Source organism: Stegostoma tigrinum, chromosome 5, assembly GCF_030684315.1.
Source record: "Stegostoma tigrinum isolate sSteTig4 chromosome 5, sSteTig4.hap1, whole genome shotgun sequence".
NCBI classification, from domain to species: Eukaryota; Metazoa; Chordata; class Chondrichthyes; order Orectolobiformes; family Stegostomatidae; genus Stegostoma; species Stegostoma tigrinum.
The window spans coordinates 2350921-2377116 of NC_081358.1; the positions used below are offsets into that span (position 1 = coordinate 2350921).

At 40.0% G+C, this 26196-nt stretch overlaps 1 protein-coding gene across 9 annotated transcripts in view; it reads right to left on the reverse strand.

Annotated features, from left to right (window-relative positions):
- Positions 1 to 26196, reverse strand: part of bbs9 (Bardet-Biedl syndrome 9) — a 519061-nt gene that overhangs the window by 49470 nt on the left and 443395 nt on the right. Inside the window, exon 23 of one of the 9 annotated variants that reach the window (XM_048530075.1) lies at positions 16976 to 17214. The exons of the other annotated variants lie outside the window; for them this stretch is intronic. The gene's annotated coding sequence lies outside the window, so the exon portion shown is untranslated. Of the gene's footprint in view, positions 1 to 16975; positions 17215 to 26196 lie in introns of those variants that run through there. 9 annotated transcript variants of the gene reach the window in all.

Below are 26196 nucleotides of genomic sequence, written 5' to 3' on the forward strand. Positions count from 1 at the left end.
TTATATGGGCCTGCCGTCTCACTATGCTGTTTGCGCCCCTGCTCAGAATAAAGGATGCTGCCACTACGGTCTTTAAATGTAGGAAACTATACAGTCTGAAAGATCAGGTGTGGTGGAGGAAAGCCTACTTCTTGGTCAAACTAGAAGAATCTCTTGTAGTTAACACTATGTAGCTTAATGCATGTTAGCAACTAGTTACAAGTATATTGATTTGATAGATATTATCATAGAGATTTTCAAGAAGGCTGTGTGTTAGGTCTAATTCCTTCAACATCCAAATCTTTTCTGCTCATAAGTCCATATGACATCATCATTGTTGGTGGTGCTTATGGTACTCCTCAGTATTAACTCTTTCAGACCCAAATATATCAAAACTTATGTTTTACTTACCACATGCTTAAGTCGTGCTCTCTGTCCTCACTTTCATTGCTCAGGCCCCTATTCCTGCTTAGTTCTGATTACCAGCCCTCTTTCATCGTACTCCACTCTCAATTCCCACTGTACGCATCCATCCTTCCCCATCCTGGTTCCCATTGGATGAAAAATTTTTCTTCCCGATTCCCCTCAACCATCGTGCAGTATTTCCCAGGTTTAACTGACAGAAAATACTTGAGTCCTGCACGGTATGGTTGGGCAGTGTTTGCGTGTCAACTTTCGCGGTTTGTCATCCCTTCTGTATGTTTCCAAAACCCTGGTCGTGACCAGCGTACTGGCATGAAGAAAGGTGCCAAACCCAGAATTTCCTCACCCACCCATTCCCCACAGCAGCCTGTCCATTCTGACAGCCAGCTAATAGTATTTGGAAGCCACTTCATTCTGTTGCTTGTTCATGCTGCCATACTGGGTTGTTTTTCGCTTCATTCTTGCCTCCCAAGGCACCTCCAAGTTATTCTCAACCTAAAAGGCTGACAAACATTTAAAATTTATTTGAATTTTTATGAAGACCAGCAAGAACTCACCAGGGTGAATGGCCTCTTTCTGTTTCATAGTAATACTCCTGATTCTATGATTATGCAAATGCTATGCAATTATTTACTCTTAAGTCTGCTCACACATTCCTTTTAAACTGCTGGGCAGAATTTCTGTGTATCGACTTTGTGTTCTTTTTAAAGAGGACCATGCTGGTTAATATGCAATATGCAATCATTGTAACCAGGTCAGCCAGGTGGACCTCATAGAATGTGAGTTCCCTCATTGGGGTTGTTAACCTGGTCCAGTCAGGGAGCCCTGGCTGACAGGTATAAACAGGAGTGTCAGAGTGTCTGTTCACTCCGACAGCTGGCTCTGAGGGAGCTGGATCAGTATTAGGACTTTCCACGCATAAATATTGGGTGATATGATGACAGAATACCAGCCCCTGAGCACAACTGGATGACTTTGTGTCAGTGCTTAGGTGGGAAATGAAAAACTGTAGTTTCAGCTAAAAACTAGCCCTTTATTTCAGCTAAATAAAAATCTATTCATTGATGAAAATAGTGGTCCTCCCACAGCAATTTTTATTCATGTCATTACAAAAGATAAGCTTTAAGAGGCAGACCTATCCAAACAGTTTAAACAGAACCTTCTGTGTGAATCAAATGGTCCCTACGTATTTAACAGAAACAGCATGGGATGCCAAATATATATTTCTGGTCTCTTTAAGGCTAAAAGGCAATCTTGATGCAATTTAAATTCTAAGCTAAATTATAAACTATACTCATTCTAGGGTATAAATCTATATGAAAGCAAAATAAACTGTTGGATGAAGAGAGACACAACATCACTAGTGCCTCAAATCAGTCTTTGAGGCCAAATTAATAATGTTTTCAAATAAATTCTTTTCCAGAATCTTTTAACTCTTAAATTAGAAATGGATACTAAGAAAAGTAAATGACCAATATCTTTCAAATGTTTAACACTGCCGGGAGATTCCTGGGCATAGAACTGTTTATCAAACTTCATTATGAGCATGCTAGTGAGATAGAGCTGCATTTCATTTTGATGAGTATTGACAAAGATTGCTTTCCTTGTGCAATACAGCGACAATGTACTAGTCTCGAGAGTAGGTAAAACAATCACTTATTTCCATTAGCTCAGCTTCCAGAGATATGTTGATGTCTGTAAATTCACATTCTATATCATCTGCCTGATGGGAATCTACAAATAAAATTACCATTGTTCTTCAAAGGAGTCATGATTTGATTATTGTTCAAAGGCTACTAGAGACATTCAAACATTCAGGAACCATTTAACATGCAGTGATTTCAGACAAGATTACGTATTCATTCTTTTGAGATATGAAGATGGAGACATGACTCTGACAACTGGCAGACAGTTGCTGATGGCTGTGACATCTGGAGGCTGACTGGAGAGGCATTGGAAGAGACGAGCAGAAAAACAGTTCAAGTAGCAAAGAAGAGAGCACAGAGAAAACAGAATTCAGCAAAGCATGCACCTCCTCAGTCCACTGAACCATCTCAGTTCTCTACAGCACATGTAGCAGAGACTAGCACAGCAGAATGAGGCTCCTGATCTATATCTGCTGATGTCTAACACAGAGCTGACTATCACAACACAAACTGATGTCTTATGAGAGGGAAGGCTGCTACCAGACTCTTTCATGTTCCTTCCCCAAAAGGAAATCTTTTCCAGAAAGACATCAACACAAACAATACATTTTCCATATTTAGACAGTTAAAGTTTTCATGTGAAAACATATTTCCTAAAACATGGTGCTGAATGGGGCTTACGTCAGCAACACAGTTATCATCCTAGTTGCATTTTCATCTCCTGTGCACCTGGAATAACAGGCCGCTTGTATTGCATCTCGCAGATGCTCATTTTCTGAATGTGAACCTTAGGAATAACAATCCACATCATTTCTGCTTGCAAAAAACAAATCACTATCAGATTCTGTCTTCACCAGATGCCCTGAAAATTGCATTTCCATCAAGGTTACTGAATGCAAATCCACACACACACACATCGTGCTCACTCTCCACTCTCCTCATTCACTTCCAAACTCAGCAGCACTGAGATCAGTGGCAAATCAGAAGTCAATGCAAATCAGGAATTAGATCCAGGTCCTTTTTAATTCAGTTTAATTAAAAGTACAACTAATTATAGATAACAAAGTGTGGAGCTGGATGAACACAGCAGGCCAAGCAGCATCTTAGGAGCACAAAAGCTGACGTTTCGGCCTAGGCCCATTATCTCTACGACTAATTCCAGCCTCTTGAGAAGCGCCTTCTGCTCTATGCATTCTAACTCTGGAATTTATTCCCTAAAAGGTCCACCCGCTCTCTCTGTCTGACAGACTCTCCTTAAAAACTAATTCACTCACCAAGCTTTTGATCATCAATCCAAAAATCCCTTTACATGGATCAAAGCTAAATGTTGTCTTATTATCACTATTGAATCATCTTATAATGTTTTGCTGAACTAAAGGTGCTAAATGAACATAAAGTGTTGTTGTTGTGTAGTTCCAATACACTACAATGAGTAAATTAGGATGCTTGTGGAATTCTGACCTTGAGAATTTTTAAAAATCATGATGAAATGTGCAGCCAAATTAAATCAATTAAGGGTAAGATTTAATAACTTCCATCTTACATTAAACACCCACTGCTATCATTCTTTGTCTAAATATGAAGCAATTGCTAGACATCCAAATGAGAGTTGGTCAGCCCTCTCCATGATGCAATATTTAATACATCACTTTTATTAAATGAAAGCTAGAAATGTGACAACACTAGATTTCGACTAATTGATTTATCAAATTCATTGTTTTCTCATCAGGCTCAGTAAATTTAGGCTTGCATATTTTGTGCTTTGCAATTACATGTCATCCCTGCTTTATTTTCCACTGATTAAATACCATTAATATTCGGTAGCAAAGCTGCTTTGAGCAATGCTTTTCACCTGTTCACATTCACTTTCCAGGTTTCCTTTGAAGAGTTCAAACGCATTTTTCTTTGAGTGTGTGTGGGGCTACTCAGTGTTTGAATTGACTGTCAGAGCTTTCAAACTGATGATCGTTTACTGCACACTTCACTTGCTGCAGTATATCTTTATTCAACACTGGACCTTCTACAACTTTTCTCATGCATTCTGAATATAAAAAGTATAGAGAGCATTAATAAGATTTTGAAACAGGCATGAGCACCATGCAGCTCTGTTATCCCCTAGGAGCTCTCCCTAATCCTAACTGATTCTCTCTTTACTTTTCAAACCTCTAGAGGCCCTTCCTGCTTCTCTAACACTACTCTGTCCATTCCTCTTCTACATCCACCTTCTCCTCCCCCAGTCTAGTACAGTGCCTCATGGCTAGTCATATTTGAGACATAAATACTGAATGAAGTTGGTGAGCCACCACAGAGCTCTACACTGCTTCATGATATGAGCCTGTCTTTATCCTTATAGTCTTCAATTCGTTCCCCTCCATCCTTTTGATCCAATGTTACCTTATGATCATTTCTTATGATGAGGGATATTGGTGGATTCTCTGAATAACAGGAGGCTCTGGTCCAATTCAATTTGGAAGTGGAGATTGGAGGCCTTCTTTAAATATCAACACCACAACTACCATCTCCACAGAACATCAATCGCTAGAGGCAGACTTCAAACTTAGAACTCAAATAATTTAAGTTACTTCCATAACATATATTATTATTCTATGTTACCACTTGTTAACATGAGTGTGAGTAGAAATAATTCAAGGAGCTAGAAACAAGACAGGTCACCTTTAAACATGTTGTGAAAAGAAGCCAATTATGTACACCGTTGGTATAAACTTTCCTTTATTACATGCTTTTTGGTGCGATTAAATAAATGTTATTTAATCTCCTACTGTTTTCAGGGTTTGATTTGCACACCACATTTTCATAAATTTACTTTGTTTTTCCTTGATTAGGAATGTGAGGGTGATCTAATCAAGACGTTTAAAATGGCCCAATAGAAGAGAATTTTTTTTTCTGATGGATGAATCTCCCATTCCTATGAAATGATTTGAAAATGTTCCATTTCCTGCTGCAGACTGCTTTTACTTTATGTGAGCACTGCCTGGAGCCTGATGTGATATTTATTATTGTGAACCAGTGACTACAGTAATCGCAACTGACCTCAACAACTGAGAAAAGCTCCAGTTTGACACTGATTTTTCTGGCACCAAACAAAGCACACAGACAGATTAAACACTCCAATTTATGGTCTATTTACTGTGTGCAAGAACTAATCTTCTAATTAAATAATCAATCAATCATCCAATTAGTGCATTCTTCATGGCAAAATCTCTACGAATTAGAGTCCACTTGTCAACCAATCAGCACTCGTCTCAGACAGCAGAAATGTGTTTTCCCTTTACCTTGGTATTTTTGACAAATTTTCCTGATAGTTTAAAATGAAAAGCTTTGACAAATATGTCATCACCAGAACTTATTTAAGAAAAAGCATCAGATGCAGCTTGGCTGTTGGTGAGAAAGGCCCTTCCCATCAGATTCCATGCCCCTGAGGTTTCACCCTCTTCAGCACCTTGCCTGTGAGGTGAGTGTGGCTAGCAAGAGACTATTGTCCACCTCCTCGTGGGTTAAGATTTTGCAAATGAGGTCTGGGAAGAGGTGCAATGTTTTTTTTTGTTGAGGTTACTCTGGAGTAGCTCTATGACACAGCAGTCTATACTACGTAAGATCCTCCCAGATATTCACACAAACATCAACTGTACCAGAAGAGCCACTGACTTAGCAAAATGCACTCTTTGATTTACCTGAAGATTGTTGCTTGTCCAGTGCATGGGGTTGTCCTTCAGTAAGTGTTGCAGACTGGGATCTTCTAAGATCTTGGGCTACATGATGAGCAATACACTAAAATTTGGGGTAGGTGCCACAGAGGTTCCAAGGAGAATGTTCATTGCCTAGGAACTTTCAGCAATATTACATAAGGGACTGGGAATTGTAATTCCCTTGGGCTGCATGCCTCACAAAGAATGTATGTTGCAAATCAAGAGTGCTGAAAGTGTACTGAGGCACACTACAGTGACTCATGTTATTTAGAGAACTTTGGACTTAATATTACTTATTTCAGCTAAATGTCAGTCGTATGGAGTTTTTGGAGGGTTTATTGCTGCAGGTTCTTGCAAAATCTCTCACCATGTTTTACCAAACTCACCTCATCCAGCACGACACCTCGTTATCTCACATCACAAAGTGCCTACTCTGCCCCACACTGTCCTTGTTGTCCAATTCTAGGTGCACCTTACCATGTATCATTTGCAGAAAACTCATAGCTCTTCAAATATCCAGCGAAGGGGAAGATGGTGCTGCGATTCTTTACCACGGACCTGAAGGGATTGTGGAAAGGAAGGCATCCTTCTTCAGCGTGGACTGTCACAGAAGAGCAAACTGCTCAGTTTCAGGCAGGAGAGGACCCCAGCAGCGTTAGTAATCAGGGGACTTTGTCTACATGCACAGAGTGGAACAGGTGGCAATGTAGTATGTAGGTATGTAGGAGGCAATGATCCTTATAGCCCAGAGGCTGCAGGAGTGCAGCTACACTATGGGGATCTAGCTGCCTCAAGCATGCGATTGTCTGACAGCCAAGGACTGGTTGATGGTTGCCATGGAGAAGCACATTCAGCACCCTCAGAACCTGCTGGAGGGGCACAAAACCCTGCATTCCATCACACTAGTAATTGATTGCATGACAAGACGATTCCAGCTGGAATCCAGCAGGAGATACACAACTTAGAGAGGAACCACATGCAAGCTGCTCAGAAATCTCCCTTCAGGAAAGACCAGAGGAAGTTGGGTTCTCATTTTCACTTTTCCTTGACCCCCCACTGATGTCTGATGATGCCTATCTATTTCCCTGATGGTTTTAGGTCATTTTGGTCTCTCTTGTCATGTTGCAGATGCACAGACCACTGGCTGAGAACACCTTGACTGGATGCCTGCCTGTGGCCAGTTCCATGGAGTGATATGGAAGGCTGTCCTTGCCTTAATGTACTGGGACCCCCTGACAGATGGATATCTCCATGGGCTTCGTGAGGATTACTCACTTAAGATATTGAGACATGGCTGCTTTTTCGCTGCAGTATGCTTGTTGCATGAGCTTCTGGCACTCGCAGTAGATATGAGTTTGATATAGATGCTGCCATACTGCAAGATGCATTTCCTGCTGATTGAGGGTTGCTGACCAGCTAGACAAGATGCCTGGTTTCTTGACTATCCTAAGAGAGCAATTGAGCAGCTGCATTGCAGCCTGTCCTAACCATAAATTGGGTGTCTGGCTCTGTGCTCAAAGAAACTTTGAAGCCAACTTTCAATGCCAGTTTCTGGTGTATCCTGCAATGCAGGTCTATGCTTCCTAAGTGTGCTCAAAGTGGATAAGAGATGTTTCATAAGGCTCCTGAGGGGTTTGCAAATATCAGATGCAAATATCTGTGATGAAGAGGTGTGTGCAGTGCCAATGGATCATGCCCTGAAATGCTGCTGTGTGCTATCCAACATAGAAACTCTTTTGAGCCAGCAGTGAACTGAAGTTGCCAGGTACCTCTTCTGAATTTCATGTCAAGGATTCCTGATATCTAGCTAGTTTGGCATATTTGGTGAGATAAGCTACATATTAATAGGGGCAAGATGAGCAGTTAATAAGATGTTTAACAAGTAATAATTCCCCCTTAACAGGGAACTTACCACTCCCGGTGGGAAACTCACCTTGATGGCCGGCAGATGGATAAAAGATGCAGCAAGTTGCTCCCAGGCATCAAGCTAGGCCTTGTTGCACTTCTAGTGGATTCTGCTACAAATCCCGCTATAGTCCATGTCATTCAGACCCTTATAAGAGTCCAATTTCCATATCTATTGCATTATTTTCAAATTGTAACTTGAAACTTTTGCTCTCAGACTGCACACTGTATGTGTGGACTGTTCTAATTGTACATATTGAATTTTCTTGCAAGTCCGAGTAATATTCAAAATGAAGTGCTCTTGGCATGCTTTTGTTTACAGATTTAATGATTAAAGTTTTTATAAAGACAAAAGATTCAACAAAGTGTGTCTTTTAACAGAGTCCTGTACAAGAAGTGTTCAGTGTTGAATGGTTCTAACAAATGCACATTATCACCTAAAGCAAAAGCCCAAGCCACGCAAGGCAAAGATAGTTGGTGCATATTGAAGTTTAAATTTAGCTTTCCTGAGTGCAATTTAAGTAATCTGACATCACTTTCTGCTTATTTTATGCAGAAAACTGCTGACCGTTAATATCATTCCCATAGGGTTTTGGTTTTTCAATTAACAAGTTCCTCAGTCATGAATAAAATAAAAGTTTTATCTGATAGGAGGATTTAACCAATGGAGAACTGGAAATCTGAATGGATCAAAGCAAAATTTTTGAATGATATACATATTATATTTGACACACAATATGTCATGCAAGGAAGGATTATTTACTTTGGAATATTCATACTATTTTATGAGATGAAAAAGTTGTGATTCTGGCCAGAGTTTCACTCGATGCTGATAAAAATAGCTGTGTGATGTAATGTTAGGGTGTTGCTCCATTTGTGCAACCCCAGTTATTTGTGAAAGATCAAACATGCAGAATTAGTAAGTGGCTTTGAGGTTTGGCCAGAGAAAATCTAAAATTGCCCACAGCAAACACGTACAGATGGAGGAAAGAAAAAGCAGATAAAGAATGAACCAGTCCTTGATGAAAAGTGCTGAGTGGGTGAGGAGATCCAGTCTCCCTTAGGTACACAGGGGCTAACACTGGCAGTGGGTGCTATACCTGAAACACACACAGGGTTCACACTAACAATATCAGCCAACTTCCCTGACACATGCACTGAGTTTTCACTGCAAGTAATGTTCTCAAATCCCCTGATGCACACACCAGGATCACTGTAGCATTCCACTTCACACAACAATGGCCTCACATTACCACACAAAGTTTTGCATATGTAAAAGTGTTAGTGGAAAAGTTGAATGTTCAGTTTATGCCTACTCCAGACAGGGATTGGTACACACTGTCAGTGGGAGTCTAGTGTTTGTGTTGGAAATGTAAATCTAAAGTTCTTGAGAAGAAACTGTAAGATTCCAGAAGACGCATCAAATCAATATTGTATGCATGGTTAAACATGGATTATTTGCTGTTATATGTGTATGAAAGTCTTAAATGAACAAAATTCACTGTGCTCCTCCTCTTTTTACTAAGTGAGTTGATAAGGCATATGAGTTCTGAAGATGGATCATTGGACCCGAAATATTAACTTTGCTTTTTCTACACGGATGCTGCCAGGCCTGCTGAGGTTCTCCAACAATTTCTATTTGGTAGCATATTTTAAGGGTTTGTTTCCAATGGTGTTATCTCAAATATAAACATTCTGTTTCATCAGTAATAGTAATACAAATGCAAATTTTTGTATTAATTCAGCAATGTATTCAGTCAGCTATAGTGAGATGAAAGTCTCTGATGAAGGGTCACGGGACTTGAAACATTAACTGTTTTTCTTCCTACAGATGCTGCTATACCTGCTGAATTTCTCCAGCACTTCCTGTTTTTTTCAAATGGACGGTTTTCTCATCAACAGAAAACCATTTACTTTGAAACATAATTATTACACTATGGTGGATATTTTCTCTCATGAGGAGGATATTATTTGGCATCATGTATAGTCTCATTTAATACAATAAAAATTGAAAGTCCTGCAAGAAACCCACCAAGTCTGGTAGGGTCTATCGAGAAGTCCAATATCATTCATCTTCAGAACTGATCTTGTTAGTGTCATTTAACTTATATTTTTCACCCAAGATATTAATGGTTGGTAATACAGTTTGGTCATCACGGATCTATTGACCCAAAGGCACAAGCTAATGTTCTGTGCATAACAATTCAAATTTCACTGAGCTAATGGATTTTAAATTCAAATTAATAAACCTGGAATATAAAGTATGTCTCAGTGTTAAAGCTCATGAAAGTATTGCTAATTATCATTAAAATCCATCTGATTCACTAATCTGCTTCAGGGAAGACATTCTGCTGTCCTCACCCGATCTGGCTTATGTTTGACACCAGACCCACTGCATTGTAATTGGCTCTCAACCAGCCTCTGAAATGATGCTTGCAAGCCACTCAGAGACTAAAAATTAAAAGGTCACATTCAGATTCAATGCATACAAACGGTGCTTACAGTCATTTTAAGAATTGAACAAAGATGTTATTTTTATTTTGTGATTTCCAAACCGTACTTATCATTAATCATTGATCCTTTAGAAAGGTTGTTTACTTCTCAGCATGGCCATCCTGTTTCACAAGCACTTTCATCTCCTTTAAATTTCACATTTCATTATGCACATTTCAATCACGAGCATGTTGATTATTAGTCTTATGGAGAAGCTCAAGAAGATAAGTGCTAAAATATCTTAATTACTGAGTTGATTCAAAAAGGCACCTTGTATTAAAAAGTGAGTGAAGAATACTGTAAAATAGTGCAATTCTTCTGCAAACTCAACTTAATGGTGGCCTATACTGATGTCAGATACAGCCACATTCATATTGTCCAATGAAATAATCGACTATTGATATCAAATGTCTTTCTTGATGCACGGCCTGGTTTGGTGACTGCATATATGAATGCAGATTCAAACTTGGTTCTCACATATGGGTTTCTTCATGACTTATTTGGTAGGCTCATCCCAACTTGCTAAATAATATTAAAATTAAGTAATCATTGAAGTTCCTTCTTTGCTTTCTGACATAAGAAAGTATGCATCACCAGTGATGCACAACTGAGGGCTAATTAGGGTCTAAGTGCAGCTTCCATGTAACTTTTTCAGCATGTCAATAGCAGTGACACCATCAACATACAAGTCAAGAATGTTATTGGTACAGTTACATACAGATCTGTTGCTATATGCAGACATGAAAGAGAATACAACATTCATCTAGTGTCATAGAATGATTCTGATGTTTCAAATATCCTGAGAACATTCAGTGGTTTGTCACTGTTGTATGGGAAAATGCTCATATTCCTAGATCTGTCATAAAGTGGACATGATCTGTCCTCCCTGGACTGACCTATCCCCTCCCTAACTCCCCACTTACACTCACCTTTACAGGCTCCACCCCTGCCTCTTCAACCTGCCAGTCTCCTCTCCACCTATCTTCTCCTTTATCCATCTTCTATCCGCCTCCCCCTCTCTCCCTATTTATTTCAGAACCCCCTCTCCTCCCCCATTTCTCAAGAAGGGCCTAGGCCCAAAACACCTCTGATGCTACTTGGCCTGATGTATTCATCCAGCTCCACACCTTGTTATCTCACAAACAGTAAACCAGCTGAAATAAGCTGCGATACAAAGTCAGGAGACAGATAATTGAGAATTAGTAACAGACTTTAAGGGGGATATTTCTAAATACTCTGAATATACTTCTACCACAAAGAAAAATTCAAAGGGTTGTACCCATCATCCATGGCTAACTAAAGAATTGAAGGAAAGCATCAAACTAAGGGAAAAACATACAAATGCACTGGCACACTTCATACATGTGGCATGATTCCAAGGTCACTGGCACACTTCATACACGTGGCGTGATTCTGCTGGTAACTGTTGTAGCAGTTGATTTTGCTGAAGAGCAATGAACACAAGCAAAGTGGTAGAGTTTTCCACGAGCTTCGACTACTTGCCAACAGCACATAAGCGACGTCACAGTGGAAACATTCTTTGGAGAAGTCGCAACTCTGCTTGTGAGACAGCTACTTTTGTTGTTCTGCTGGTGGGTTTCCTGGCACTAGAATGTTGAACAGCATTCACAGGAGCTGAACTCAGAGTGTGACAGTTACTGATGGCAGCCTCAACTTCAGTACTTTTGGACTCTGAAAGTGAAAGCAATCTTGCTAACTCCAGACATGATCAAGTCAGCCCCCGTACATTACTGTGTGTGAGTTTACATAAATTGCCTGTGCATTCCAAAAAAGTTAGAGAATAAGTTGCCCTGATGTTCCTAGATAAGGAATTAATTTCTTTTTAAATTGTGACTGGCAAAGGAAAGTAATCCAACAACTATATATTAGAGATAGACATATTTTAAATTAAAGCTGCATCTATCAACAAGAAAAAGTCTTGACTGTATATCTTGCTGAGTAAAGATTAAAGAATTGTTAGCTAATAAATTAATCACTCATAATTTCTGAGCATCACACTTGATCCTGAGCTGATCATTGTCCGCGTGTCCTACCCGTTGTCGCTTACTTTATCCCTACAAGACTGCTCTTCCTCCAAGTGCTATACGATTGAAACTTGTCATCATCAATCAACCACTCCACCACTCCAATGAGCCTCTGGTCTCTTCCTTTTAACTCTTATCTTGTCCAACATCCCCATTTTCAGGGATTTTTACTGACTTCCCATCCTTGAACGATTTATGTTTAAAATGCTTTTACTTGTCGACGAACCCCTCCATAATTTCCCTATCCTGCTGCGTTGCCCATTACACCTCAACAATATTAAGAAGCCTCAGAACTGCTTTCTAAAGCTCAATTTTCCAGATTTGGGTTTTCCATTTATCCTGGAGCAGTGGAGGAACTATTTGTCACTATCTCTGCAGATTAGCACAAGACCTGGTCAATATTTCCAAAGTTTGCTGGAATCTGGGGCAGTTCCAGCGGACTAGAAAACAGAAAATGTGATACCATTGTTCAAAAAAGGAAGTAGATTAATTATGGGGAATTATAGGCCAGTCAGCTTAACTTATGTAGTGAGCAAAATGCTTGAGTCTATCATCGAGGAAGAAATAGACATCTAGATAGAAATTGTCCCATTGGGCTGACGCATCATGGATTCATGAAAGGCAGGTCATGCTCAACCAATGTACTGAAATTCAATGAAGATATTACGAGTGTGGTGGACAATGGGGACCCAATAGATGTGGTGTATCTGGATTTCCAACAGGCACTCAACAAGGTCCTGCACAAAAGGTGTAAGATAAAGGTGCACGGTATTACAGTCAATGTATCAGCATGGATAGAGGATGGGCTAACTAGCAGGAAGCAAAGAATGGGGAGAAATGAATGCTTTTCTGGTTGGTAATTAGTGACTAGTGGTGTACCTCAGGGATCAGTGCCGGGACCACAATCATTTATAATTTACATAGATGATTTGGAGTTGGGGAACTTGTGTAGTGTGTCAAAGTTTGCAGATGACACTAAGATGAGTGATGAAGCAAAGTATGCAGAGGACTCTGAAAGTTTGCAGAGGAATATAGATATCTTAAGTGAGTGGGCAGATGGAGTACAATGTTGATAAACGTGAACTCATCCATTCTGGTAGGAACAATAGTAAAAAGGACTGTTATTTGAGTGGTAAAAAATTGCAGCACGCAGTTGTGCAGAGGGACATGGGTGTCCTTGTGCATGAATCACAGAAGGTTGGTTTGCAGGTGCAACAGGTAATTATGAAGGCAAATGGAATTTTCTCCTTCATTGCTAGAAGGATTGAATTTAAAAGCAGGGAGTTTATGTTACAACTGTACAGGGTGCTGATGAGGCCACACCCAGAGTACTACGTGCATATTTGGTCTCCTTATTTGAGAAAGGATGTACTGGCACTGGAAGGGGTGCAGAGGGGATACACTAGGTTGATTCTAGAATTGAGAATGTTGACTTATGAGGTGAGACTGAGTAGGCTGAGTTTATATTCATTGGAATTTAGAAGAATGAGGGGGGATCTTACAGAAACACTTAAATTGTGAAGTGAATGGATAAGACAGAAGCAGAGAGGTTGTTTTCACTGGTAGGTGAAACTTGAACAAGAGGGCATAGCCTCAAGATTAGGAGGTGCAGGTTTAGGACTGAATTGAGGAGGAACATCTTCATCCAAAGGGTTGTGAATTGGTACAATTTCCTGCCAGTGAAATAGTTGAGGCTTCCTCATTGAATGTTTTTAAAGCTAAAATAGATAATTTTTTGAACAGTAAAGGAATTAAGGGTTATGGTGAGAGGATGGGTGAGTGGAGCTGAGGCCATGAAAAGATCAGCCATGATCCTATTGAATGGTAGAGCAGGTTCAACGGGCCAGACGGCCCTCTCCTGCTCCAGGTTTTTATGTTCTTGTGTTCTTATTTATCTTTCAATCAATTTATTTGGAAACTTATTTAACTGCTGCTCATGGGATTTTGCTATGCATAAATTGGCAGCACCGTGACTACACTTCTGAAAAGCATTACAGCATTTGTAATGCACTTTTGGGGCATTTTGAGGTCAACAAAGTTGCTATAGAAATGCAATCTTGTTATATTTCTTGCTACTTTTTGAAATTTTCAGGTCTGCAAGTGCAGAAGGAGGAACTCTTGGTTCTACAGTCTAAATGAGAGATAAATTCTCAATCAGGATACCAGGATGTGCATGTAAGTAAATGGGAAAACTGATGGACCGCTTGCGGTCCAAGCAGCAGATATTATCAAACCGATAAAACATGATCTATTACAATCAAAATAATCTTCATCAGACATCAACAGACAAACAATTGTTGAGAAGCTCAGCTTCAGCGGCAGTATTTCTTGTGTGGACAGTACACAAACAGTTGCACCCACTGCACTGTTTTTAATTATAGGCCACTAACCAATCATCCTCCATGACCCCACACCTCTTCAACCTTTCTGACAGGGGTCATGGTTTGGAATCCGACAAAGCACTGGCAGTCTTTTTCTTCCCCAAACCAATTGGCTGTTGTGCTTCCAGTGTTACAATGATGGCTATACAGTACTTCAAATACACTTCACTGGTACTTGAGGAGTCTTGGGATGGTGAAAGGCACTTGATGGGTTGAGTTCTTTCTTTCAAGGGCATAGGCCCTATACAGCGACAATTGAGAGAAAAAAGATTAGCACAGACTAATCAAATTCCCATTTTGCTTGGTTTTATAGTAACCTGGACCATTATTCTGAGCTGAGGGCAGTATGAGGATTAGCAATCTTCAAACTTTTACTCTGCTATGACCATCAAAAGATCTGACTGAAAACAGGAGCTTGAAAAGTGCTCTCTATATAACAAATTGCTCAAGGCTGATCATTCTTTCTGTGGTATGAATGTGTATATGGTTCTTGACTACCTCAACCACAAGTAGCAGTAACAGTCAGCAAACAAAAGGCTGTTACACTGAAAAAGAGAGCTCCAGAAATGTAAGTGAAATTCTTTTGAAGTGTAAAGCTGAAGAATCCATGAGAAAGAATTATGGTGGAAATGAAAAGGAGTTTGGTGGTGTCACAGTTTCCACCGACATCAAGGCTGGATTGGTGGAACTGTGCATCATCTCCAGAAGAGAATCACTTATGAACAACACAATCTCTCCAATCTCACTGTTCAAATTTAACCTTGTTGTTAAAGGAATTACTAAGAATCCACTTAAAAATCTGCCCCTTAGGAATGATATAAAAACAGCCAGAACAGCAGGATTTCCCTTTAAACTCACAGTCTTTCAGTGACAAAGAAGGGATAACATCTATGAAAGATCAAAACAGGATGATAAATACCTCCAGCCCCTCCCTCAAATACTGGAGACTTATGATCCAGTTGTCTCTCATTTCCTTTGCAATACAACATTATCAGTGGTTGAAAATTGACATTGTTTTAACAAGAACATTTACTACTTAGAAAAATATTGATACACCCATTTGTAATCTGTGGCTGTTTGTTTAGACGTATAACTGTTAAGGAACATTCCTTCTCGCTGCTGCTAGAAATAAAAAAACACGGACCTGTTTAAAAATAACTCCACTTATCAAGGCTCTCTGAACAGTAATGGATAAAACATTGGACTTAATTTGTCAGAAAAGAGCAAAGAGTTTGAATGGGTTTAACTCAGAGCATCACAAACCTAGTGTGTTCAACTAAGCGTCATCTTGTCAACATTTTCCATCATTCGCATGAACTACGAATGACATGGTGGATGAAACACAATCCTTGGGGAACTTATTTTGAGCAGCAGTGTGTCTAATGTGATCAGGGCACAAACTGCTACTCCCACTGCTCTGTTTTTAATTATACGTCACTACCCAACCATCCTCTATGGCATCCACCCTCAATATGCAGACACACCTCCCTAAACTCTACCCAATTGAAACACTAAATTACATCTCATTCCCACCAATTTCCCACTTTCCATTCCAACCTCCACCATCACACCCATCCATAACCCCCATTTAATCAATCAACCTCACGACCACCATGTCCTAATCCCACCCACAAGACTAATACCATCTACACTCAATCATCACCACTACCACGCACAATCCCAACACCCTCCACACCTACACTGGCCAGCCATCCACCTACCGCCCCACCCCTAAAATCACCCATAGTATCCAAACAATATCCACTACTTCCAAACCTCTAGGCACACATAATTCAAAGAGTGAGATAAATGAATAACTAAAATGTTTGCAAATTTTTTATTCTTGGAAATTGGGTTTTATTGGCAAGGCCATATTTATTAAGGTGTTGATGATATACCTTTACTAAAAGCTGCAGTTTGTACGGTGAAGATACTCCCACAAATGCAAACAAGACTAAGGTACCTAGACCCCGGCCGTGTTGCTGTGATTACGGCTGAGTTTCTTGCCCACCCAATTACAGAACAATATTCAGATGAGACCAACAAAAAAATTTTTAAAACTCCTTTGTCTCTCCATCCATTGATGCCAGCTGTTATCTATTATATGTGGAATTTGGAAAAGTTTGAAGAAAAGAAAGGTTGACCTGAATCGTAAATGATCAAAATTAGTCAATTACTCAAAGCACAGTCTGAAATGGTTTAACATCAGGTAACTTTAGAAAAAAAAATTCAACTCACCGTTCATCTCATTACTCACCAAACTAACTCAATCAAAAGTGTTAAAACTTATCCACTTGTACATGAATAAGTTAACTTCTGAAAACATACCCAGCAATAAAAATTAAACCGCTTAAGTTGCAACTCAATTTTATTTACTTGAAAATGCATTCCTTCATCCGGAGATCTTAACTTTAACCTTGCTAATTTGTGCTCATGCCAAATGGCATAGGATTCTGTTTTGGAAAACATATAGAAAATAACAGATGTCTGGCAGGATGTTACAAATAAAGTGCCTTCTGTTCATTCACATGAAGTCTTTGCTGCAATGTTAAGCCCGGCTTGCTGCAACACCTGTGAAATGAGCGCAGACCGTTTCCCATGTACCATAAAGAACGATCCTGGAATTGAAGGGCGTCTAAGTAAAAGAAAATGAAATGGTGGAAATACACAGAAAATCGATCAGTATCTGTAAAGCCAAGAAATAAACTAAATTTCTAAGCCTTCTATGTCACCACCCATTCTCCATCTCAATAGCTTCTTCGAGCATTATAATCCTCTGAGATCACAGCGCTCCCCAATTCTAGATTCTTACATATGTCTGATTTAAATTGATCCACCACTGGTAGCCATGCCTTAAGCACTGGAAACTCTGGAATTTCCTCCCTACACTTCTCTACCTCTGTCATCCTTAAAACTTTCATTTTGACAAAGTCTTCAGGAGCCAGTCACAATTCTTCTCACAGCACTGACAAAATGTGGCTGATCACTCTCTTGCAAGCAGCTTAGTACATTTTGCTACCTTACAGTCTGTGTATAAATGTAAGTTGTTGTTGTTAATCCTGGACCTTTAACGAAACAGTCTTGATGAAGTTCCCATAATAAATATTAATGTTAATACTTGTTGTATATACAATTCAGGAATGTTTGTGACAATATCTACTGACCAAATCTATCTCTTTCATGTGAGGTAGATGATCTAAAAAAAATCTTCCAGCCATGCCCGCTGAACTGCAGTTCCCAGGTTCTGTTTAGATGTATCTCAGTGCCATCAGTTTGGAAAGGAGCTCCTGAAAGCTGCCAAGCTTTGCAGCATCAGATGGTTATCATCTCTAGTGCTTGGTGGCTGCCTTTGCTGATACACAGGAATCCTTGTGAGTTGTTTTGCACTGTGTCAACACCTTAGCTGCTACTGAAGCAAAACAAACAGGCCCTACAACTATGTTTTTCTATCTTAAATTGTAGGAAATAACTGTAGACAAGCTACAAAAGAATTGAATGGAAAATCTCACTCCTACAGCAGTAAAGACAACAATGATAGAATAATATGTACATAATCATGAAACAATATTTATTCAGCAGAACCTGTCTATAGCCCTCTGCAATTGCACCTTATAAAGAAAGACATTTGCACTTAAGTAGAGATAACAAGGTGTGGAGTTTGATGAACGCAGCAGGCCAGGCAGCACCAGAGGAGCAGGAAAGCTGACATTTCGGGTCTGGATCCTTCCTCAGAAATGGGGTGAGGAAAGGGGCTCTGAAATAAGTAGAGGGAGGGGGAGGTGGTGTTAGAAGGTGGATAGTGGAGCAGAGAGGTGGAGAGAAGACGACAGATCAAGGAGCCAGGGATGAAGTTCCCTGAGGGTTCCTCCCATTCCCTGGATGACATGTCCATCCTGGGCCTCCCCCAGTATCACAACGATGCCACTCAAAAACTGGAGGAACAGCACCTCATATTCTGCCTTAGAACCCTACAACCCAATGGCCTCAAAGTGAACTTCACTAACTTCAAAATCTCCACAACCCTGACCTCATCCCAAGACCGGCTCCCCCTCTCATCCCCACTTCCTTGACCTGTCTGTCTTCTCTCCCAGCTATCCACTCCTCCCACCTCACTGACCAATCTCTATCCCCATTCCTAGCTACACTCACCTCCACTAGTTTCATCCCCGCCTCATTGAACTGTCCGTCTCCAGTATCGGCACTTCCTACTATCTCTGCGTCAGTAATTTGCCAAGTTTGTATAAAAGTCAGCATTTTCATGCTCAACTTTCCCATTTGACTGTGGATACCTTGACAGGTTGGGTACATGTTCAAATTCAAATTCATAAAAGGCTACTAACTGGTTAGCAAGTGATAATGGGAACTGCAGATGCTGGAGAATCCAAGATAATAAAATGTGAGGCTGGATGAACACAGCAGGCCCAGCAGCATCTCAGGAGCACAAAAGCTGGCGTTTCGGGCCGAGACCCTTCATCAGAGAGGGTCTAGGCCCGAAACGTCAGCTTTTGTGCTCCTGAGATGCTGCTGGGCCTGCTGTGTTCATCCAGCCTCACGTTTTATTAACTGGTTAGCAAACTGTGTTTCACTAACATATCAACATGACAGGTACCAGGCGCAGCGAGTATTTCACACAAGACCCTGTTGGCTGCTTCTGTGGTGATGTTGCATTTTTTTTTGTCTCTACCTATTGAGGAAAATAATTAACAGTAATAAGTTGTCTATTAAACATAAATAGGTCTGTCCCACTCGCTTCCATGGCCTGGTAGGGAAAACAGTGGTTCTCTCTGCTCAGACATGTGAACAGTGCAAGTTTGACCAGCAGCTATGGAGTCCTCGTTCGCCTTTGATTTTCCTGACTGCCACACTCACAGCTTCATCAGTCTTCACTAAGTGATCACAACAGTCCCTACCTTGCAGCAAGGAAACTGGAATGACCAGCCTTTCATCAACATGGATGCTGGTTCTTTAGTGAACATCCTCGTGATCTGAGTCTCAGCATCATCTTTGCATCTTTTTAAGGAGCTGCGTTGAAGATTCGGAAGTCATTGTCATTTGGGGGTTAGGTTTCACAAATAGGTTTACTATGCCTAGAAATGTTTTCAGGTTATGAACTGATTTTGGAGTAGGGAACTCCTTAATTGCCTTTCTCTTAATTGTTTTTTTTCTGTGGATTTGACTTTATTTCATCCTTGGTGACAATATGTATCAAGAAGTCTGTAGATTCGTTGGTGAATTCACATTCTTTTATAAAGGTTAAGTGTATCAACTTTAAACACTATAAAAGTGCATGAACTCTGTTTATTTTCCTTGTCTCCCCATCTACCAATTCATCCACGTAGCATATGACACTCCCTAAACCATTTAAGCTATAAATTTAAGTCTTTTGAAAAAAATCAGTGGCACTGAAGCAGTGTTGAATGGCAGCCTGTTGAAGCAAAGTCTCTCAAATGGATTGATAGAGGTAGTCAGCAGTCTTCATTGAATATCTCATGGTATCTACCAGAACCCACAATATTTAACGTCCAGCTTTTAATTCTTCCGAAAAAATTTAAGCACACTCCTGACTTCCAAGCTCTTTGTAAAGTCCCCTATAGTGTCTGACTCTATCCTAACATCATTTATCAGAGTCTCGTGATAACTCTGCTTCCAGCAAATTGACATAGATCTTGACCACATTAAATATAAGGTGGATTCCTTTTATTAACATTTTCTTGAGTTATCTTAGATCAATGCATATTGTGAAGGACCCACAAGGTTTAAGCATACTAACCATGCCTCTTTGTCATCCGGAAATTGATGTTTATTCTGGTGCTTTACTCAACATGCTTCTGAATTCAAGTCATTGGGGAATACGGAAACTTCTCGGTTGTTTAGTCACACAATGGTTTAGCAACCTTCCTTAATGAGATTTATATTCTCTGTACGTAGTTTCCCTAATCCTGCAGCTAATTTAAGCAAACCCATCTCAAAGGTAATTGTACTTACCTGTTATACAACTTCTTCCATATTTTACTGTCAAAACACACTCCCTGCTAAGGAGGGGTTTCCTGATTATTAGTTAAGCAAACATTCTTTACTATCTGACCTCCTTTCTCGTGTCATGTTACTTATAGCATATCTTTTGTGTTGAGAGTTATTGTAGCTTCACATCTGTAGGAACAGTAATACTATTCAATATTTCATGAAAGTAAGTGTTGGTGACACTGAATAACCAGCGAGAAGCAGAGGCTACCAAAATAACAAAAAAAGGAGTCTCGAAATCACTGTTGGCAACACTACCAGACTAACTTGAAAAAGTTTACTACGTGCTGTTTTTGCACATAAGTCTGCATCAATGAATTAACCCGCTTATTGCAAGGATCGGTACCTGTCCAAAGTGTACAATGACAACTCTGAACAAGTTATCAGAAAATATCTAAAACAGTGATAAGTATTTGTCTTTCATTATCTCCACCAGAAATTCTGACGCCTTGGTTTCTTTCTTTCCCACAAATCAAATTCCATTTTCTAAAGTCATAAATTATATGAAAATTATTGGTTGGAATACAAATGTATTAAATATGTATGGGATTTTGCTGCTTTCAGTTGCTGCACCATTGCTGAACATTCAGGCCCTTCATTACATTATATTCCATACATACAAAACACCTTTTCCCTTCAGTCCTCCAACTTATGTTTAGAATCAAAATAGCTCAGCTTAGAACTTTACCTGACTGGTGGCTCTTCTGGTGCAGTCGTAATGTCCCTACCTCTGGGCCATAAGATCTGGGTTCAAGTCCAGATTACTGTGGCGATGTGCCATAACATGTCTGAACAGATTGATTAAAATGACTAAAATTCTACCTGAATAAAAGAAGGGCTTAAAACTTCCTCAGAATTACAAGCACCTTTCCTGTAGACCTCTCTTATAGGTGTGTGCATATTTTGGTTTATTATTCAAAGAGCGAACTTACAGTGAAACAGTCCATTCAAGAAACCGCACAATTACTGAGCATCTAATTATATTACACACTTTCATGACTAAGAGGCCTTTTTCATCAGAAGTAACCAGGTAAAAAGTGATGCGGCTGATCTCAGTGATGAATTTCTGCTGACTCTGCAGAGCCATTTTGCAACTAGAGTCTTACGGCAGGAATTGAAACAAATCAAACTAGCTTGCTTGACAAGATGGATAAATATCCAAGTTATTCGCTGTTTAATTCTTCTAGTTAGATTTAAGTACATTTCTGATTTCTAGGCTCTTTGTAAAGTCCCCTTTAGTCTCTGTCTCTCTATCCCAACACCATTTGTCAGACCCATTTTATTCTCCCCATCCTTGATAAGTCACCATACTCTGCTCCAGCTCAATCATTCCCAGGATCTTATAACAATGGCTTGCTCCCTGATTTGGCTGCTCAGAGAACAGGATACTATAATTGCTGGAAAACCTGAAAATAAAAACACAGATGGGTGGAAGCATGCAGCAGCTCAGACAGAAAAGCAGTGGTGAAGAATTTGTCTTTGGAGTGTTTCCACCATTCGGTTTTGTAACTTTCACACTGCTGTTATGTACCTTCATTTACAATCCAAACGTGATATCCCCACCCACTGCGCTCTGATTTATCCATCTTCTGTCCTGCTTATTTAAAACTTGCTTTTGTTCTACACTAAGGGTCACTGATTTAAGCCTAACTAGGCTTCTCACAAAATCCCACACAAGTATCTGCCCACCCAATCCCATTCAGGGTGCTACCAGAATTTTGGGAACCTTCAAACATTCTTAGCTTGCAGCAACCAGGAACTGACATTCTTCACATTTTGCCCATCATCTTCATTGCTTACAGCAAGTGGCTAGAAGATATGCTGCCTTTGAGATGCCAATCTATCACAGACACTTAACATCTCTGATTAAATTACACCGTAAAAGGGCAGGATAGCCAGCCGGGCTGGGCCTGTAATTAAAAGCCACATGTCAAAGCAATTAGGGATACTGTAAATGATTTAGAGTTGTTTCAACTACTCAGTCAACTCGTGTAACAGGGTGAAAAGTTTCTTTTAAGGAAGTAGAACCTCAGAGAATGAGAAACATGGATGGTATCTGCTAATTCTCAACGGATTGCTAAAAAAATTTCACGGCAGAATCAACTGCAAATGGGTGTTACATGTTCTAGTTGCAGATACAACTCCATACTAAACTCTGAAACTTGGCATTTTTCAGTCAAATAGGGGGAATCAGGTTTGACACACTCACAACATCAAAAGAAGCTGATAAAAACAGATTTTGTGACATACAATTGAGCATTAAAGATGAATGCTGAACAAAAATTGGGTTTATTTTCTGAGCAGCTAAAAGCATTAATTTATTTTTTTTAAAATGTGAAATTGTAGTCCAGTGTGTGGCAACCTTTGGGCACCACTAGGAAAGGTAGATTTATAAATGTGTGGAATTAGGTACAGGGTGTATAAGTGTTGGGCTCAGGTCTATACCATCGAGCAGTCAAGTATATAAATGTCATAGATAAGGATGTATCAGTATTGGGGTGTCCTGTATAAATGTTGAGGCTTCAGGTGTGTATGACCATACAAATATAGGGCTGACAGGTAAATATTAGTGTTTGGTGTATAATTGTTGGAGTATAAATGTTAAGGGGTTTAGTGTGTAAATGTTGAAGTGTTGGTGTATACAGCAATTGGAATGTTGGGTGTAAAGACGTCAGAGTATGAGGTATATAAATATTGGTGTGTCGGGTGTGTAGATGTTGGGGAGTCGTGTATAAATGTTTGGTGGCAGGTGTGTCAGCATGTGGGAGCATTAGGTGTATTTCTGTGAGTTGGTGAATCTTTGTCCAAATATAGTGCACTTATACTTAACAGGCTTCTCAAATAAGATCTATGAGACCTGTGCACAGATAATTTTCATTTCTGCTATCGAGAATGAATGTGCAGGCATTCTGTTCTTAGAGTTTGCTACTGTCAAATGCAAATTAAAAGCACTAATAATTCTGAATGAATCCAATCTTACTTTTCTTTAGTATGGATAAATTAATAATTGGAAATGTCCACGCATAGGCCCCAAGGATAGATGTTGTCCAATTTCCAATTTCTCCTGATCCTTCTCAACCTACTTTTTCAAATCTAATCTCAACTCCTCACTTATTAAACAGGGTGATTCAAAGTGACTGCTTGCTGTTTGGGGCAGACATCCACACGCTGAAGATGCACTCAGTGGAGAACAGTGTAAAGGTACTATTAGCTGTAAATGTCTCATCAGATCAAACTTTCCAAGAAATACATCTGATATACTGCTATCTGCTCTGGCAGCTGTGTCACTTTAGTTGGTAAACACTGATGGTTTTCAGATTGGCATTTGAATGGCCTATCATCAAAGTGTTTCGCACCGTGATCATATCATGCTTGCTGCTAGACACAGCAAGTAGAGTTGAAGAAGCCAGCAGTGAGAGATGTCAGATTTAACTTTAACTGCACATTTACAAACATGTTACTAAGTTTGTCACGGTCAGTCAGTGCTGTTGGAAACAAGATTAAAGATTTGGTCTCTAATTATCAATGATGTGGGAATAGAAGAAATTACATTGGCACAGTGAGGAGCTCTTGTCTGGTGTACATCCAAGCTGGCCTGCTCCAGAGATGGGAAGCTTTTTGCCTTATCTCTCCTGAGCAGTAACATTACTTAAAATCACACCAAAATGCAAAAAACAAATTGTCCTTGAACGCAAACATCATTAACAAAAGCTCCATTCTTACAATATACAAATTAGAGTCTTAAAAACCCATCAAATAATTGTTCGTAGAATCCCTAGTGTGGACACAGGCCATTTTGCCCAGCAAGTCCACACCGACCCTGCAAACAGCATCCCACCCAGACCATCCCTCTACCTGTAACCCTACACTTTTCATGGCTAATGAATCCAATCTACACATCCCTGAAAACTTTGGGCAATCCCCCCAGCCTGCATATCTTTGGAGTGTGGGAGGAAACCAGAGCACTAGGAGGAAACCTGCACAAACATGGGGAGAACGTGCAAACTCCACACAGACAGTCACCCGAAGATGGAATTGAACCCCAGTCACTGGTGCTGTGAGGCTGCAGTTCTAACCACTGGGCCACCGTGCCACCCCTGAATTCTCCAAGTGCTAGCATTTTATTTAGCAGCTTGATTCTGAGCTTATTCACTTCTCACAAAGCAGCTCAATAAAGTTTTAGTCAATTCACCGAAAACAAAATCTACGTTTTGGTGTATAAATATCTAGGTTAAAAAGTGTGAGAATTAACCCAAGAAGAAGCTCACCAGCTGATAAATATTTCCACTCCACCCACCTACTTTGATCATCCTGCTTTTAAAAGTGACATTTCAAAACCAAAGAAACATAGAAAATAGGAATAGCAGTCATCCATTTAGCCCCTTGAGCCTGCTTTGCCATTCAATCTGATCATGGCTTTCTGCGTTTCCCCCATACTTTCTGATCTCTTTAGCCCGGAGAACCATATCTAACCTCTTCTTGAAAACATTCAATGTTTTGACTTCAACTACTTTCTGTGGCAGAGAATTCCAGAGGTTCATCACTTTCTGGGTGAAGAAATCTTATCTCATCTTCATCCTAAATGGCTTACCCCATGTACTTACACTGTGACCCCTGGTTCTGGACTCCCCAGTGATTGGAAGCATCCTCCTTGCATTTACCCAAACTAATCCTGTTAGAATTCTGTCGGTTTCAATGAGATGCCCCTCCTTTTTCTAAACTCCACCGAGTATAGTCCGAACCAATGCAGTCTCTGCTCATACGCCAGTCATGCCATCCCACGAATCAGTCTGGTAAACCTTCATTTCTCTCCCACCAGAGCCTGAACATCCTTCCATAGATAAGGAGACCAAAATAGCACACAATATTCCAGGTGTGATCTGACCGAGGCCCTGTACAATTGCAGCAAGGGACCCCTGCTCCTGTACTCGAACACTCTCAATATGAAGGTTAACATACCATTGCCACCTTCACCATCTGCTTACTTTCAGTGATGGGTATTCAAGAATACCCAAGTCTCGTTGTATCTTCCCCATTTCCACCCTATCGCTAATCAGATAATAGTCCTTCAAAGTGGATTTTTATTTTTGCTACCAAAGTGGATGTCCTCACACCTATCCACATTATCCTTCATCTGTGGTGTATTTTTCCATGCACCCAACTTGTCCAACTCACACTGAAGCATCTATGCAGCTTCCTCACAGTTTGCACTCCCAACCAGCTTTGTGTTGTGGTTACAAATTCAACCACTTTCTGAGAAATCAAATCATAGTTTAGGCTCTTTCCATTTGAAGGTGATAAATCGTTTTTTAAAAATGCATCTCAGTAGAAATCTTTCTAATTTCTGAAGACATATCTTTTCATTCTCTTGTTGGTAGGAAATGTTGCATGTGTACACATCCAGGGAATGAGTAGTATCCTTTCTGACTGTGACAAGGTTAACCAGCCTTCTGCATTCAATCTGCAAATTTTAGAAAACTTGACCACACTTTACTGCCTCTGAAATTTCTCTGCCATCATCCACCTGGGTTATACTGCACTTGCCTTGTTCCATTTTTTACTATTCCCTCAGTGGCCACCTAGTCATCCCTCTCTC